The 16,982-nt window shown below is 44.1% G+C and overlaps 1 protein-coding gene and 1 non-coding gene across 2 annotated transcripts in view; both read left to right on the plus strand.

The window, feature by feature from the left end:
* Window positions 1-16,982, plus strand: part of LOC126163143 (protein-tyrosine sulfotransferase-like) — a 199,761-nt gene that overhangs the window by 56,153 nt on the left and 126,626 nt on the right. The gene's annotated exons all lie outside the window — the stretch shown is intronic.
* Trnak-cuu (transfer RNA lysine (anticodon CUU)) lies at window positions 10,203-10,277 on the plus strand. Its single transcript has one exon. It is a non-coding gene; the product is annotated as a tRNA-Lys (tRNA).

Raw genomic sequence — 16,982 nt, forward strand, 5'->3', positions numbered from 1 at the left:
GTTGATATTCGGTGCCATTGTTAGTTTTTCCTTATTAAGCTCTTTCAATGACCTATATCTGCGCTGGTTGAAATACTATACAACGTGGCCCACAAAAGATTACATACCCAAGAAGAACACAAGTTTCATAAAAACGGGCAATGTCAAACATAAATTACGGAAGCTGTGGAAAATATGAAGCACCCTAATGGTTCAAATGGTTCAAATGGCTCTGAGCACTATGGGACTCAACTTCTGAGGTCATTAGTCCCCTAGAACTTAGAACTAGTTAAACCTAACTAACCTAAGGACATCATACACATCCATGCCCGAGGCAGAACCTGCGACCGTAGCGGCCTCGCGGTTCCAGACTGCAGCGCCTAGAACCGGACGGCCACTTCGGCCGGCAGCACCCTAATGACATGAACAGAGAAAATGGCTCGCGACTATCAACTTCATAGCTTCTGGCACTAACATCCAATCCTGCGCTCAACAGATTAGGTAACAGTGTGGCACAAATAATCAAGTGGTATGTAAACTAGGTGAAGTTGTGTTGTCTGATTTGTCGTAAACAGCCCATCACCGCCAAAAAATAACATTGAATAATTGCCCTATCTGCCTTCCCTGAAAAAATTGTTGTTGCCAGCTAATGGTAGCAGAGTCCGAAGTAATAATAAGATGTCGAGGTGAACCGTTGATGTGAGAACCTCAATTACTAGGTGCTTCAAGATACGCCGAAACGCCAGTTTATTATGCTTGTAAGGAACTGCTCAGAATGCAGCAGTATTTCATTCAGGAAAACATCCGCTGTGAAAGCCTATGTTTACAATGTGTGGGATACCCCTGAATTGCCTTGAGGATTCGCCGGAGTGGAACCATCATAAACGAACTACGCTCCACGTTTAAACTGGAAAAGCCCTTCCTGTAATCTCGATTTCAAACGGTTCAAATGGCTCTGAGCACTATGGGACTTAACATCTGTGGTCATCAGTCCCCTAGAACTTAGAACTACTTAAACCTAACCAACCCAAGGACACCACACACCCATGCCCGAGGCAGGACTCGAACCTGCGACCGTAGCAGTCGCGCGGCCCCGGACTGAGCGCCTAGAACCGCATGGCCACCGCGGCCGGCTAATCTTGATTTCTCTCTCTCTTAAATGTAATGAAAACTGAAAAGACCTTCATCAGAGGCATTTCGCTTTTATACACAAAGCACAAGCAGCAGTTGTATTGTAAGTAGATAATACATTTCGTTAGTTTCATTACACGTTCTTACGACAACTGCTTTGAGTTTCCTAGAATGAAACGTGTATTGCCCACATTCAGTGGTTCATTTATTCGTGTCTTTTTTAACACGCTTTTTTGGCCGTAGCGCATAGTTCCTTTGCAAATTAGCTTTCTTTATATGAAACTTCGTTATCCGTGGCTTATGAAATTACACTGTGGAAGGCGGCATTAACATACGTTTTGAGGTAGTGAGTTAAACTACATATTTACTTTCTAATTTAATAGCGTTGTAATACATATCTTGTAATGTAGAGAAGCTAATGAATTGTGCGATAGAATGTGGCATCTCAGAAAATATTTGGCACCAACGTGAACTTTCAGACGGTAGTATTGCGTTGCAGTTCAGCTAAGAAACAAACTGATTTTTTGCCTCTCTTCTGCTCGCTTGCTGCTTAACTGCGTCGTTCTTCGTAAAATTAAAAAGCCTCCATTCTTCTGTTGTTTTCTGAAATACCACATCTGTACAACCCAAGTTTGCGCGACACTACCAATCACGAAAGAACAGGTGTAATTTTCTCCACACTACTACGTCAAAAGACAAGATTATTTATTTGGTTTAGTTGAATTTGAAACAGAGTAATAATTAAGTTTGATTTATTTAAGTATCTTGTCTTCATGAGCTAGACAACCTTGGACTTAGCGAGACACACTGGAGAGGATGTGACCACTTCATGACTCAAGCAAAAAATAAAGTACATTTTTCCGGTTGTGATGATATGAATAGAAATGGCGTTGCTATAGTGATTCCTAAGAACCTCTGTAATGCTGTCATGGGCTATGAGCCCGTTTGCGTCAGAATAATCTCCATAAAAATGAATGCTACTCCCTGCAATATCAACATCATTCAGATTTGTGCTCGCACAGCAGCTTCATCAGACATGGAAACACACGAATCCTATGAGCTGCTAGAAAATGCTATCAGAAAGATACCCAAAAAGGAAATATTAGTCATCCATGGTGACTTTAATGCAAAGATGGGTGAGACTGTAGATGATGGTCACATGAGATTTGTGGTTGGGTTTCATGGTTTTGGAGTGAGAAATGAACGTGGGGAGCGGCTACTAGAATTTTATGTGAATAACAACTTATCTGTTTGTGATTCCCTCTTTCATCATCATCCACGGCGCTGATACACATGGATTTCTCCAGAGAATAGGGTCAGAAATCATATTGATTTCATTTTGGTGAGACAACGGTGGCGTACTTTGGTCCTAGATTGCAAGATCTATCCTGGAGCAGACTCTGGTAGTGACCACATCATGCTGTATATGAAAATGAAGATAAAACTGAAAGCGACCAAAAAGAAAAGAGTAAGGCAGATTCGTCTGACAGATAAAACTAGTCTCAAACAATTTGGAGAAAGAATAAGACCCAAACTCCAAAAAATAACAGAAGAAGGAGTAGCTCCAAAAATATGGGACAAAATCAAAGAAATGATCAGTTCATCTCTCCATTAAGAGGTTACTAAGACCCCTCAAGCGAAGAATCCCTGGATTTCGGCCAATACTCTACTACTCATCGAAGAACAGAGCACACTAAAGAAACGTGGCATACAAACGGCTCAAGATGAAGAAGCATACAAAGAACCTTGTCGCAAAATACAGTGCAGCTGACGAATTGACAAGATGCAGTACCTCATCGGTATTTGTGATGACATAGAACAACATCAAAAACTAAATGAAACGCATGACCTACGGTCGCAGGTTCGAATCCTGCCTCGGGCATGGATGCTCGTGATGTCCTTGGGTTAGTTAGGTTTAATTAGTTCTAAGTTCTAGGCACTGATGACCTCACAAGTTAAGTCGCATAGTGCTCAGAGCCATAGCCAAACGCATGACCTATTCAAAAATGTAAACAGCATCACCCGAGAGTTCAAACCGCGCACGAGGATGGTAGAGGATATAGATGGCACTATTATTAGTGACAAGCAGTTAGCAATAGCTAGGTGGGAACAACACTGTGAAACACTGTACTGCAAAGGAAACAAGATCTAAGAAGAGAATATTTGTATGGAATCAAATAAAGAACCTGATATTTTGTACAGTGAAATCTAAATTACCATCAAGCATCTGAAAAACAACCAATCCCCAGGTATATATGGTATTTCCAGAGAAATGCTGACTGCGATGGGAAAGGAAGGCATGCATGCCCTACTTTTAATATGTAATAAGGTTTGTAAAACGGGTAAATGGCCTAAAGACAGGACTACATCTGTTCTAATTCCTCTGCACAAGAAAGGATCAGTTGGGGACTGCTCCAACTATAGGACCATAGCATTAATACCACGTGCTAGTAAAGTCTTCCTGCATATAATAAATCAATGCCTAAAAAATTTTCTGCAGTCTCAGATTTTCGCAGAACGAGCGGGTTTCGTGTCAAGTAAAGGTACTCGAGAGGTAGTCTTGAAGGCAGATAGCTGAAAAATGTAATGAGTTCTGCGCCCCTGCCTACATCTGCTTCCTACATTATAAAAAGGCCTTTGATTGTGTCATGTGGGACAAGCTGTGGCATGTGCTGGGGTTCCAAAACACCTGGTATCCTAGCTAAAAGTTCTTTAAAATAGCCATACCGCAACCATAAAAGTCGATGGAAGTTTTCGATGTGACAGATGGCGTCAGACAAGGTTGCATACGGTCACCTCAGCTCTACAATATCTATGCAGAGAGTGTAATCAGGAAAGCGCTGGATGGCTGGGACGGTGGAATTTCAATTGGCGGCAGGAAAAGCAACGATTTACGCTCCGCAGTTGATACTACACACATAGCAGGAAGTGAGGAAGAACTTGGTATTCTGTTCTCAAGAGAGTGAAAGATATTAGTCTAGACCTTGGACTAGAGATACATATGAAAAAAAACTAATGGTTATAAATCGCCAAGCCATCGATCAAAACCAACTTACAGGATGCTTATGGAGTTTGGAGGTAGTGAGTGATTATGTATATCTAGGCTCTCTGATATATTGCACAGGAAAGTGTGCTAAAGAGATAAGACGACGAATTATTCTTGACCGAGCCGCACTGTTCAACCTCACTAAGATATGGTTTAATCGGGCAATATCCAAGACAACGAAGATGCGCTTGGTAGAAGCATTGGTGTTTCCTGTATTCTTATACGGATGCGAAATCTGGGCCTTGAAAGGTAGTGATGAGAGACGCATTGATGCCTTCGAGATGTGATGTTGGCGGAGGATGCTACGTGTACCGTGGACAAAGAAAAAGAACAAATGTTTCAATAATATGTTTAAAATATTCAAATGTGTGTGAATTCCTAAGGGACCAAACTGCTGGTCATCGGTCCCTAGACTTACACATAACTTAAACTTACTTATGCTAAGAACAACACACATACCCATGCCCGAGGGAGGACTCGAACCTCCGGCGGAGGGTCCGCGAAATCCGTGACATGACGCCTCTAACCCCGCGGCCACTCTGAGAGGCGTTTCAGTAACAGAACTTAAAATCACAAGAAGGTTATCTTCTCGTGTCAGCCAAAAATACCTTCAGTTCCTTGGGCATATCTTGAGAAGAATAGGGGATAATTTAGAGAAGACCAACGTGCAGGGAAAAACTGAGGACAGAAAACCACGTGAGAGAGCAGCAAACAGATGGTTGGATCAAGCGAAGCAGATTACCATCCTGCCTCTTCACATCGCTGTGGATGGGGAGACATCTGTCTGAAGTTTCAACTAGGTAAGAATGACTGAGGAAACGGGGTCACAACACTCAAAGATGAGTAAAACGACTAATGATGATCATTGTTAAAACGTTGCTCTATATTTTTCATGTCATTTCGTATGACGTCAAATGTATATGAGAAAATTATCTATTTGTAATGGGAAGCAAAGTTAAATTTAATTACTCCATCACCGAGCGAGGTGACACAGTGGTTAGCACACTGGACTCGCATTCAGGAAGACGACACTTCAATCCCGCGTCCGACCATCCTGATTTAGGTTTTCCGTGATTTCCCTGTAGAGGTATTCCAAGGAAGCACATATCGGGTTTTTATTGCACTGTCAGAGAGTTGTAACAGTTCGCATTAATTAAAAACTCCGCTGAGCGTCAGGCTGGACACAATTTTTGCCTGTATACAGTGAAGACCAGTCGGTGGCCTCTGACAGAATAGTTAACTAGCAATCATGCAAACTGAATTCCACGGTCTTGTTACTCACCACCAGAATATCTGCTTATACCAAAATTGAATCCGACTCTAATACCCGATTATCAACCTGGGGAGAGAGCAAAGAGTAACTGGAGGGGAATAGACAGCATGTGGAATATGGGCGTTCACTCGAGTTGTGCCGACTGCGAAGTTTACGGTGTCGCAGGAAGATTCGTCCCATTTCAAGACTAAGTTTTCTACGTGAATGAAGATGCAATCGTGGCGTGGTTTTTAACTTCCGCATCGAAATAAGAATTTTATTTAGTTCTAAGTTGCTCGCTCAGATGGCTGGAGGCGGGGCTGTAACGTTACGAGTGGTGTGTCCGCTACGCACAATACCCTGCAACGGCCGGAGGGTTTGGTTGGGCGTCATGTGGCTGGCAAGTTGCCGGGAAGTGGCCGTGTCAGGTCAAGAAGGCAGCATTCCTCGTCACCGTAGCGAGCCGCGAAAGGAGGTAGGGTATGTGTCCGGTGGTCCACTGTGCAATGATTACTAGGAATTTCCGTGGCGGTGGAGTAAACGGTGCCGCCGCACGTTTATGGAAACCACGCCATATGTCGCTGTTCTAACTGTGCAAATACTAAAACTTCTAATATTCACTAAAAATACGAAAACCGTTTTGAGTTATGCTACAGAAAATCTAATGACTGTGTTCAAACTGCATTTACGAGACAAACACACAATAACAAAACTATTACTATACAGGGCGGTCCATTGATAGTGACTGGGCCAAATATCTTACGAAGTAAACATAAAACGAAAAAACTGCAAAGAACGAAACTTGTCCACCTTGAAGGGGGAAATCAGATGGCGCTATGGTCGGCCCGTTATATGGCGCTCCATAGGTCAAACGGATATCAACTGCGTTTTTTAATTAGGAACTCCCATTTTTAATTACATATTCGTGTAGTACGTAAAGTAATATGAATGTTTTAGTTGGACCACTTTTTTCGCTTTGTGATAGATGGCGCTCTAATAGTCGCAAACGTATAAGTACGTCGTATCACGCAACATTCCGCCAATGCGGACAGTATTTGCTTCGTGATACATTACCCACGTTAAAATGGACCGTTTACCAAACGCGGAAAAGGTCGATATCGAGTTGAGGTATGGCTATTGTGATCAAAATGCCCAACGGGCGTGTGCTATGTATGCTGCTCGGTATCCTGGACGACATCATCCAAGTGTCCGGACCGTTCGCCGGATAGTTACGTTATTTAAGGAAACAGGAAGTGTTCAGCCACGTGTGAAACGTCAACTACGACCTGCAACATATGATGATGCCCAAGTAGGTGCTTCAGCTGCTGTCGTGGCTAATCCGCACATCAGAAGCAGACAAATTTCGCGAGAATCGGGAATCTCAAAAGCGTCGGTGCTGAGAATGCTACATCAACATCGACTGCACCAGTACCATTTTTTCTATAGACCAGGAATTGCATGGCGACGACTTTGAACGTCGTGTACAGTTCTTCCACTGGGCACGAGAGAAATTACGGGACGATGACAGATTTTTTGCACGCGTTCTACATAGTGACGAAGCGTCATTCACCAACAGCGGTAACGTAAACCGGCATAATATGCAGTATTGGGCAACGGAAAACCGACGATGGCTACGACAAGTGGAACATCAGCGACCTTCGCGGGTTAAAGTATGGTGCGGCATTATGGGAGGAAGGATAATTGGCACCAATTTTATCGATGGCAATCTAAATGGTGCAATGTATGCTGATTTCCTACGTAATGTTCTACCGACGTTGCTACAAGATGTTTCACTGCATGACAGAATGGCGATGTACTTCCAACATGATGGATATCCAGCACATAGCTCGCGTGCGGTTGAAGCGGTATTGAATAGCATATTTAGTGACAGGTGGATTGGTCGTCGAAGCACGTTCACCGGATCTGACGTCTCCGGATTTCTTTCTGTGGGGAAAGTTGAAGGATATTTGCTATCGTGATCCATCGACAACGCCTGACATGCGTCAGCGCATTGTCAATGCATGTGCGAACATTACGGAAGGCGCACTACTCGCTGTTGAGAGGAATGTCATTACACGTATTGCCAAATGCATTGAGGTTGACGGAAATCATTTTTAGCATTTATTGCATTAATGTGGTATTTACAGGTAATCACGCTGTAACAGCACGCGTTCACAGAAATGATAAGTTCACAAAGGTACATGCATCACATTGGAACAACCGAAATAAAATATTCAAACGTACCTAAGTTCTGTATTTTAATTTAAAAAACCTACCTGTTACCAGCTGTACGTCTAAACTTGTTAGCCATATGTTTGTGACTATTATAGCGCCATCTATCACAAAGCGAAAAAAGTGATCCAACCAAAACATTCTTATTTTTTTAAGTACTACACGAATATGTAATAAAAATGGGTGTTCCTATTTAAAAAACGCAGTTGATATCCGTTTGACCTATGGCAGCGCCATCTAGCGGGACAACCATAGCGCCATCTGGTTTCGCCCTTCAAGCTAGGCAACTTTCGTTCTTTGTAGTTTTTTTCGTTTGATGCTTATTTCGTGAGATGTTTAGCCTGGTCACGATCAATGGACCATCCTGTATTTACGAGGGTCATTCCGTAAGTCATGGCAGCTATGGCATATCTTGGGATAACGCGACAACTTTGGTATTCCCCGATGTGCATTGAAACAATACGGCAGTGTATATATGAGTGCCAACATGAAATAGGGTTTCAGCTTGGCCTCACACTCGATCGCCACATCACCTGGACTCCCCATCTCCTTACCATCCGAAACAAAGCTCACAACCTCCTCCGCCTCCTGAAACTCCTGTCCGGCCGGACGTGGGGTCTGCATCCTTCCACCATCCTTCACACCTACAAATCCATGATCCGCCCCATCCTTTGTTATGCCAGCATCGCTTGGATTTCCGCCCCTCCCCGGTTCTATAAAGCCCTCCAAATCCTCGAACGCCATGCACTCCGCCTCACCTTCCGCATCCGCCTTCCGTCCCCCACACGCATCCTCTACGACCTCATCCCCTTCCCCCACCTTCTCCTTTTCCTTGAACACATCCGCACGCTATATATTGTTCGCCGCCTTGATCCCCCTCACCCCCTGGTGTCTCCCTTCCTCTCCACTCCCAACCAGTTGCCACGCCTTTACCGTTGTGTCCCTCCCTCTCTCCATCTCCACACCCTCCATCTCCTTTCCCAACACAACTTCCACCATCTACCCCTCCCGGATGATGAGCTTTGCCCTGACATCTACCCTTCTTACCAACTCTGCCTCCTCCTCAGGGCTCCCTCTCCTCCCCCTCCCTCCTCCTGAGCGGCTTTCCCCTCCTACTCCCCCTCCATCTCTTGTGCCTCCTTTCAGTGTCTCTGCGCTCCCTCCTGCCCTGTCTTCCCTTTTCCTCTCCCACCCCACATGTCTCTTGCCTCTTCATGAACCGACGGTTGCCCCTCCTCTCTTCATCCCACCGCTTCCTCAGCTGCCCCATGCTCTCCCCTCCTTTTCCATCCTCTCTGACCTTTCTCTCGGCAGGTCCGGCCTGGTAGTTTTACCTTTCGTCGTGTGTGCTCCAAAAGTGTTTTAAGTGTGTTGTTTCGGAGTGTTTTTAATACTGTGGACAACTTTTAACCTGTGAATGCGTATTCAGTGTCTTCTCTGTGTTTCAAGAATCGCCAACTGTGTTTTTTAACTTTCTGGTGACTTTTATAACTGTCCCGCATGAACGTCTACATGTTCATGTCTTGTCACCTCCATTTTCTCCCCTTACTCTGTTTTATGTTCCACTTTTTTATCTCCTTTATTCTTGTTTTAGTTGTCGTGTCTGTCGGCTGAAGAGCGGCGGATTGTGCCGCTGACAGCCCTCCCCTGCCCATATGGGGCAGGGGAATGAAATCACAATAAAGAAAAAAAAATAGGGTTTCAGTACAGGACCTTACGGAAAAGGCTGAAATGAAACAGACGAACTGGAACTCTGCGTAAATTTATTGTGCAAGAGTATAAACGGAACAAAAATGAATGAAAATCATTTACTGTCCTGCAAAATAGACGCCCAGTGCATACACACATCTGGTTTCTTCAATTGCATACCGAGGTCGAAATTGCATGGACTGACGTCCAGAGATTACGGTGAGTGTGGGAAGGGGGGGGTGGGTGATTTGCCAACCCCAATGCTGTACACAGTAATTGATGACGCCAGCAGTGCGGGCTGTAGCGTCATCACGGAGTATGATTGCATTATCCAGCAGAGGCGGACGTTTTCACCGAAATTCACATCGCAGGTGGTACAGCAGTATTGGGCACTGACAGTTTGGCCTCAGCTAGCAGGGTGATCCTCCAGGATACCGCGGCTGTCACACGCCAGAATGAGTACCACCTTAGCGGGCGACGCACTATCACCCACAACTGCTCGTAGTTGCGCACGACAGTGAGTAGCATTTCAGCCAGCTAAAAAGGCAATTATCACTTATGTACGCTGTTCCACTCTGCTTCATCCACCTTGTAACACGGCCAAGCTCACTAGGAATGTTTCAGGCGCTGGAAGTAGCCATCCTCGCGTTATAGTTATAAATAATTATATGTAAAATTACTATAAAATCAATAGCAAATATTACAGAGACGATACTTATATACACGACAAAAGTTGGTTAGATATCGAAGGCAGCTGTTAAACGACTACATTTATGTTGTTTTTGTTGAACAAACACACAAATTGAAATTTTCACTCTACAGCGGAGACCAGGTACTGGCGGAATTAAAGCTGTGAGAACGGGCGTGAGTCGTGTTTGGGTAGCTCAGTTGGTAGAGCACTTGCCCGCTTAAGGCAAAGGTCCCGAGTTCGAGTCTCGGTCCGGCACACAGTTTTAATCTGTCAGGAAGTTTCAAATAGACAAATTGTTATACACAATTTTATTATTATTTTACACTGTAGTGAATAACTTTCTCCACATATTGACAACAGATTATCATAAGCGTGTTGTGTTTTCCTAATTTTTTATGTTTATTTAATGAGAATTTAATAACTTAATATTTGTATATTTGTAAGATGGCTATTTTAGCAGCAAAGTACTGCATCGGCAAGCTGAATAAAGACACGACCTTACTAGTTTTTTGACGTTCTGTTTGTGATGTATAAAGTCTACAAAATTTGGTCATTCTATTTATCTAAAAGCACAGAGTGTTTATAGTTAAACTTTCCCTAGTTGAGCCAGTATAGACGGAACGTATGTCTATCGAACTTTACAGGAATTATGTCTAGACTGTGCGCTCCAGGATTTCCGTTGTTGGCAGTATTAGTGTCATTACGTGCCGTTAGGCGCCAGAACTAGTGTGGCGCCGCGCGGGATTAGCCGAGAGGTCAGGGGGGCTGCAGTCATGGACTGCGCGGCTGGTCCCGGAGGAGGTTCGAGTCCTCCCTCGGGCATGGGTGTGTGCGTTCGTCCTTAGGATAATTTAGTTTAAGTAGTGTGTAGGCTTAGGGACTGATGACCTTAGCAGTTAAGACCCATAAGATTTCACACACAACTAGTGTGGTGACGTTGAAACACAAATATCAGCGTGCATTACAGTTGCAGGCAGTCAACACGGACCTGCTCGAAGTGAGCAGGACTTTCCTCCTAAAGCTGTTTGATCAAAAGAACAGCAATAGTTCTGCTGCTCCTGGTCATTATAGACACATTAGAGGAATACGCAGAGGTCATCTTTCAGCACGGCGGCTTAAGAAAATGATTCGGAAGTTTCAATTTGATACCACCCTTGCAAGCAGCGTGAGAAGACGGGAGTACCTCCCATCTTATAAGCTAGGATACAAGGTCATGGAGTGAAAGCCACTGGAATTTTAGAACAACAGTTTATTAACAAAGTTACAAACGATTTATCACTGAGAAAAAATTATGTCATAAATTTTCCCCAAAATGAAATTTACTGTACTACCCCACACTCCGTCTTCAGGCCACGAATGGCCTACCGGGACCAACCGACCGCCGTGTCATCCTCTGTGGAGGATGCGGATAGGAGGGGCGTGGGGTAATCACACTGCTCTCCCGGTCGTTATGATTGTATTCTTGACCGAAGCCGCTACTATTCCGTCGAGTAGCTCCTCAATTGGCATCACGAGGCTTAGTGCACACCGAAAAATGGCAACAGCGTATGGCAGCCTGGATGGTCACCCATCCAAGTGCCAACCACGCCCTACAACGCTTAACTTCGGTGATCTCAAGGGAACTGGTGTAACCACTGCGGCAAGGCCGTTACCCGGTACTACCGCACTTCCACAATTACTTTTGTTAAAATTAACATATACTGAATAATAAATAAACTTACGTGCCCAACCACAAAAGCTATTATTTTTTAACACCAATTAAGAACTGCGGGAATACCTCACTGCAGCAGTTACTCTTTGTTAAAAAACATACGCTGAATTTTAAACCATTTAAAATGTTAAGCCTTTCCACACGATACAATTTCCGGGCGTTAGCCCACAGCGGCAATTACTATTCTTGAGAATGTATCGAACATTCAACGATCTTAGAGGCAGCAGTTCACTGGGACAGTTGCCTTCAAAGAACGAAACTGTGTATACACCCCGTGCATTAGCGGTGTACGACATACTTTGACTAGCAGCAAAATTCAACTCCATTTACGTACGCTAAAGCCTGGTGCAGTTATTATCAAAGAATTAATAGTTTTATACAATTCTTATCAAATGAGTTAACCACTTTTAACAGATAGTAGCACTTATTCGCTAACTAGAGACGCACATTCAAACGGTTTTACGGGCTCTCATACCCAGTGACAACCACAGCCAAATAGTAACGGTTCGTTATAGCCGTTCCAATGAAGATTTCCGCCATTGACACACTGTGGCATTTATACTATAACTTGAAACAAATGTTCAAATGCATTAACAGACTCTGGCAGTTACTCTCAGAACAGATACAGCTTTATACTCACAATCCGATGTAGTTATGTACTGGCTTTTCAAATAAAATTTTTGGACGCTAAACACTGTGAGAGTTACCAAACCACAATCAAGGAGACAAATCAACGAAGAACCATGGGAGATCTCCAAACCTTGTAACCAGCTGCCAACGGGAGAGTCAAAGATACATAAGTTAGTATATCACCCACTGTCCTAGGCTCGTAATAGGTTGTGCCAGGGTCCTGCCGCGTCAACCAAACAGGCCCAAATCAACAGCGTGTTGTACTTTAAGCCGGCACCTCCTTTTGCTTTTGGCTCACACACGCAACTGCTTCCACTGCTCGTCGCCAACCAGCTATTGCTCGCGCCACTCTCTGACACGTGTCGATACTAGGGACGTATCCACAGACATGCATCAGAATTAACTGCCAAGTTGAAAACTCCTGGGAGAGGCTGTCGACCTGTCACAAATTGTTGAAGAAATTACTGTTACCATGGCTTAGAATGCAGGACGCAATGCGTGATTTTCAAGCAGTACACGAGTCCTGTCACGACAGCTGAACATTAAATGGTCCACCGTTGTTTCGGGCACCAGAAGATCAATCTCTAGTGTGGTTCCAGGCTGTCATGGATGCATTGAGCAACGTTTGTGGAACATTTTACGCAATTAACAAATAGTAGCCTCTCATGCCAAAATTAAAATGTGTTTATTTCTATGGTTTATTCGTTATTTCTCTTCCGCGTGTCCTTACAAACGTTTCCACAAAGTTTCATAATCCTACGATCACGCTTTTTTCGTGGGGGCCATCACAAGTTGCGAAAGTTTAATTATAACCATTCTGTATGTTCGACGTATAAATCATGTAAAATGAACAATCGTAAGAATGGTGGTGTAGCTACATGTTGCTCTCTTGACTCTAGTGGTTGGTCACATGACGAAGATTTTAAATGGGTGGGCGGAGCATTTTTTGGGACCTTTTGATGTTCGTGTCTTGGTAGGTAAGGCTTTGGTAAGGTTTTCGCGGCCGGTGAACTGCGCGACTGTGTTAGTTGGGAAACCTGTACAAGACTTGGGGATATTCCGATGTAGCAGTGCCTGACTTCGAATTATTTTGCTTGTGTCATCATATATTTTGATACAGTCTGTAACTGTGGTCTTTCTGCATTTCCTGAGACCTTCGTTTACAATGTATGCAACAACTAAAGTAATTCGCCGTCTATCGACTATGTTATGCATTCAGAAAATGGTTCAAATGGCTCTAAGCACTATGGGACTTAACATCTGAGGTCATCAGTCCCCTAGACTTAGAACTACTTCAATATAACTAACCTAAGAACATCACACACATACATGCCCGAGACAGGATTCGAACCTACGACCGTAGCAGCAGCGCGGTTCCGGACTGAAGGACCTAGAACCGCTTGGCCACAGCGGCCGGCTGTTATGCATTAGAGTATCATGCGACACCTTATGAGTAAGTGAGTACCGGTTGTAACCTCCCCCTCACTTATCGACCATAATAACAGTGAAAAATTAAACTGCGTGTACCTAATGGAAATTTGGGAAAAGCAATCGTCACCGAAGTTAATCTGTCAGTAAAGAGGGAGGAAAGGGTTACATCTAAATGAAAGGAAAAATGCAAACGAAACTAGTGGAAATTAATTTTGAAAAGGGGTAAAGTTAATAAAGAAAGCAAATGTGCGGCCGTTACGTTAACAATTAACTAGCGGTAATTAGATGTTTGAGATTTGGGGGAAATTACGGTCGCCAGTCCTATGGACAGTTACTATAGTAACTGAAAAAGAAAGGTTATTACACATATAAGTAGCACTAGAAGTGTGGCAACTGAAGGTTGACACGTGTAGTGTGAAAACTGAAAGTTTGTCAGAAGTAATAAATTTCGCTACATTCTGACTTAATTTAGCAAAAGAATTAATAAAATCGGAAAATTGAACGTTAATTTAGTGACTGAAATTAATAGTGAGCTTTGTTTCTGAAGCACATCGAAATTCAGCAAAATACGGTTAGTCTTGGGCTACCTCAACAATCATTTCAAAAGCTACTGGAATCTACGCAATTTACAAATAAGAGATTTAACTTTGAACTTGAATTTAATGATTCTGAACAATTAACAATAGTAAAATTTAGTACGTACCAAGCTGAGCTGTAGTCACAGGTAAGCTAAAATAGGGTAACAAAACTCGCACTTATAATTTGTGCTTGTGTAATCTAAATATTGTAGCCAGCTATGAATACTTTAACTGAACTTTGAAATTAAAGCAGTGAAATGGAATAATATTACTTTAATGCTGGCGTTTGAATTTCAGCGATACTCGGGTTCATTCCGGAAAAGGAAGGGACCCACCCTGCTTGGTAATGCAATTGGAACAATGGGCATCAAATGTTCATGCTAAGTAGCTGTAATTATAGTTACGAAAACGGAATAGTTTGAAAAGCTGAGGTCTGCCATACAGTTCTAAAACTTTACGTGCTTCCAGTCTTCCTTGTTGGTTGATTGAAGGTTTGAAGCCGTCGATCGAGGAGGTGGCGACGGTCACTCATTGTCGGCCGTCGGTGTTGCAGAAGCTTGGTGTTGGCGCGCCTTCTTCTCGACAGGGTCACCAGGCGAAACGGGCTCTTGATGTGCGCCAGCTAATGCTTCCCGTCCGCGACACCGTGTCAGAAACTATCATAGCATGTCGAGCGCAATTACATGCCGCCCAACCCCGAAAGCGCGGCAACTCGCGGGAGCGCACACAACACACCTGCTCCATTGCACTGCTCCAGCCAGACTCTCTCTGCTCTGCCCACGCTCCACGCGGCAGAGTTAACCCTACCAAAGATCCTAAACACTTTGGTTCTCCACACGACGATGTATTCGTTCGATAGCATAGTTTTCCCTAGGCCAGATCCAGCGTATAAATACAAATAATATTCACAAAACAAACCAACATAAACGCATAAATATATATATATATACAAACAGTAAAACAATTACAACATATAAAGACACAGAAATGTCATATATTCAGGTAACAAAATAAGGAAAAAATTTATAGTGCAATAGAAGGAAGTAGGAGGATATGCATTTCCGGCGTTACACGGTATCGCAGTGTTTTCTAATGAGGTACACAAACGGGCACTTGTCGTTTGTGGACGCTGTATTCAACCAAACACTTGTAATGCAACTTCTTAATGCTGCGAAAGTTGCAATGGCAGTCTGTTTTATGAAAAAAGGATGGATTCTCCGCCATTGTTCCGCAGCTGCCGGTGTCTTTCCATCTGTCATCCGCAGGCTGTGGACACTCTACAGCCAGACAGATAAGTAAACAAGCCGAGTTGCACGAGGTCGCCTACGTGTTACAGCCCCCACGTGGAGAGCCATGTCTGGACATCTCTGTGTTGCGACTTCGTACGGATACTACCAGAGCACAGAAGGATGATCTCAGAAGACTCATGGGAGTCGCTGGGTCCGATCAGACTGTAAGGAACACGTTACGAGAAAAGACCTCACGAGCTAGACGTCCTCTTCGAGGTCCCCTCTTAAAACGATATCATCTCGCAGCGTGCCTTCAGTTTTGACGTTTCCAAGTCAGCTGGCAACTTCATCGTCGGTGGAACGTGTTACTCACGGACGAGTCGAGATTTCCTCTGACGTAAGGTGATGGCCATGTGAGCTGTGGTGAGCAGTACCTGCTAAATGCTGTCCGAGAAACTGACAGATCATGCCAACGTTGTGTGATGGTTGTGCGGAGGCATCAGTCTTGACAACTGTACGGATCTTGTGATCTGAGGTTTTCCAGGTGTACAGAAATCTTGAAAATTTCTCGGGTATTCAGCCAGGTCGTCCAAAAGGGGCGATATTTCGGCAAGCCGACTTCTTGCCATCTTCAGGCGTTCTTGGTGTCTGATTGATCTCTGATGGATGCCAACTTTATATAATCTCCACCCCTCTCCCGCAGCCGCCGCCTGGGCGCTTCCGAGGTGTCAGCGGCCGGTGGTGGGGGAAGGGCGGCGCTGCGTGGTGGGGGACGCGCGGCGCCCCGCAACTAGTAATGGGGAGCTCGTGAATGAGTCGTTAAAATGAACGCTTTACTTCAGTGAAGTGTGAACTAACCACTCAATTTCAATGAACTGGTACTTCAAACTCTTCACAGATAGCACACTCCACACTTTTTTCTAGTTCATTCACTCTCTTCCGCTCTCCCTCTCCTACTACATCGGCGCTACGTCACTCATCCTCCCTTCACTTCAGTCCTCCCTCTGCCGCCTGTCGACGAATCGAGCGGGGTTTGTGGGGAACGATAGGTTTACGAGTGGTTAGGGAGGTGAGGAGCGAGGGGAAGGCAGCGTCAGCTGCTACGTGCAGTGCTGACATTACTTTGTGACTATTTGTGCAGTTATACTTCGAGTCTACGGGTAGCCTACCGTTGGCAGCGCTTGCAGACAAATGAATATTAAAGATATAAACGAAGGGGCTGGCTGTGTGAGCACGCACAGCCAACATAAAAATAAAAGGTTTGTTAATAACACTGAAAGAGGGATTTTACCTGAAATCGTACCAATGACTACAGGTGACAGTTTACGTTTTAAATCTGGAGGGTTATTATTCTCAGCAAAAATAAAATCTACAGGAAAACTT

Source organism: Schistocerca cancellata, chromosome 1, assembly GCF_023864275.1.
Source record: "Schistocerca cancellata isolate TAMUIC-IGC-003103 chromosome 1, iqSchCanc2.1, whole genome shotgun sequence".
Taxonomy (NCBI): Eukaryota; Metazoa; Arthropoda; class Insecta; order Orthoptera; family Acrididae; genus Schistocerca; species Schistocerca cancellata.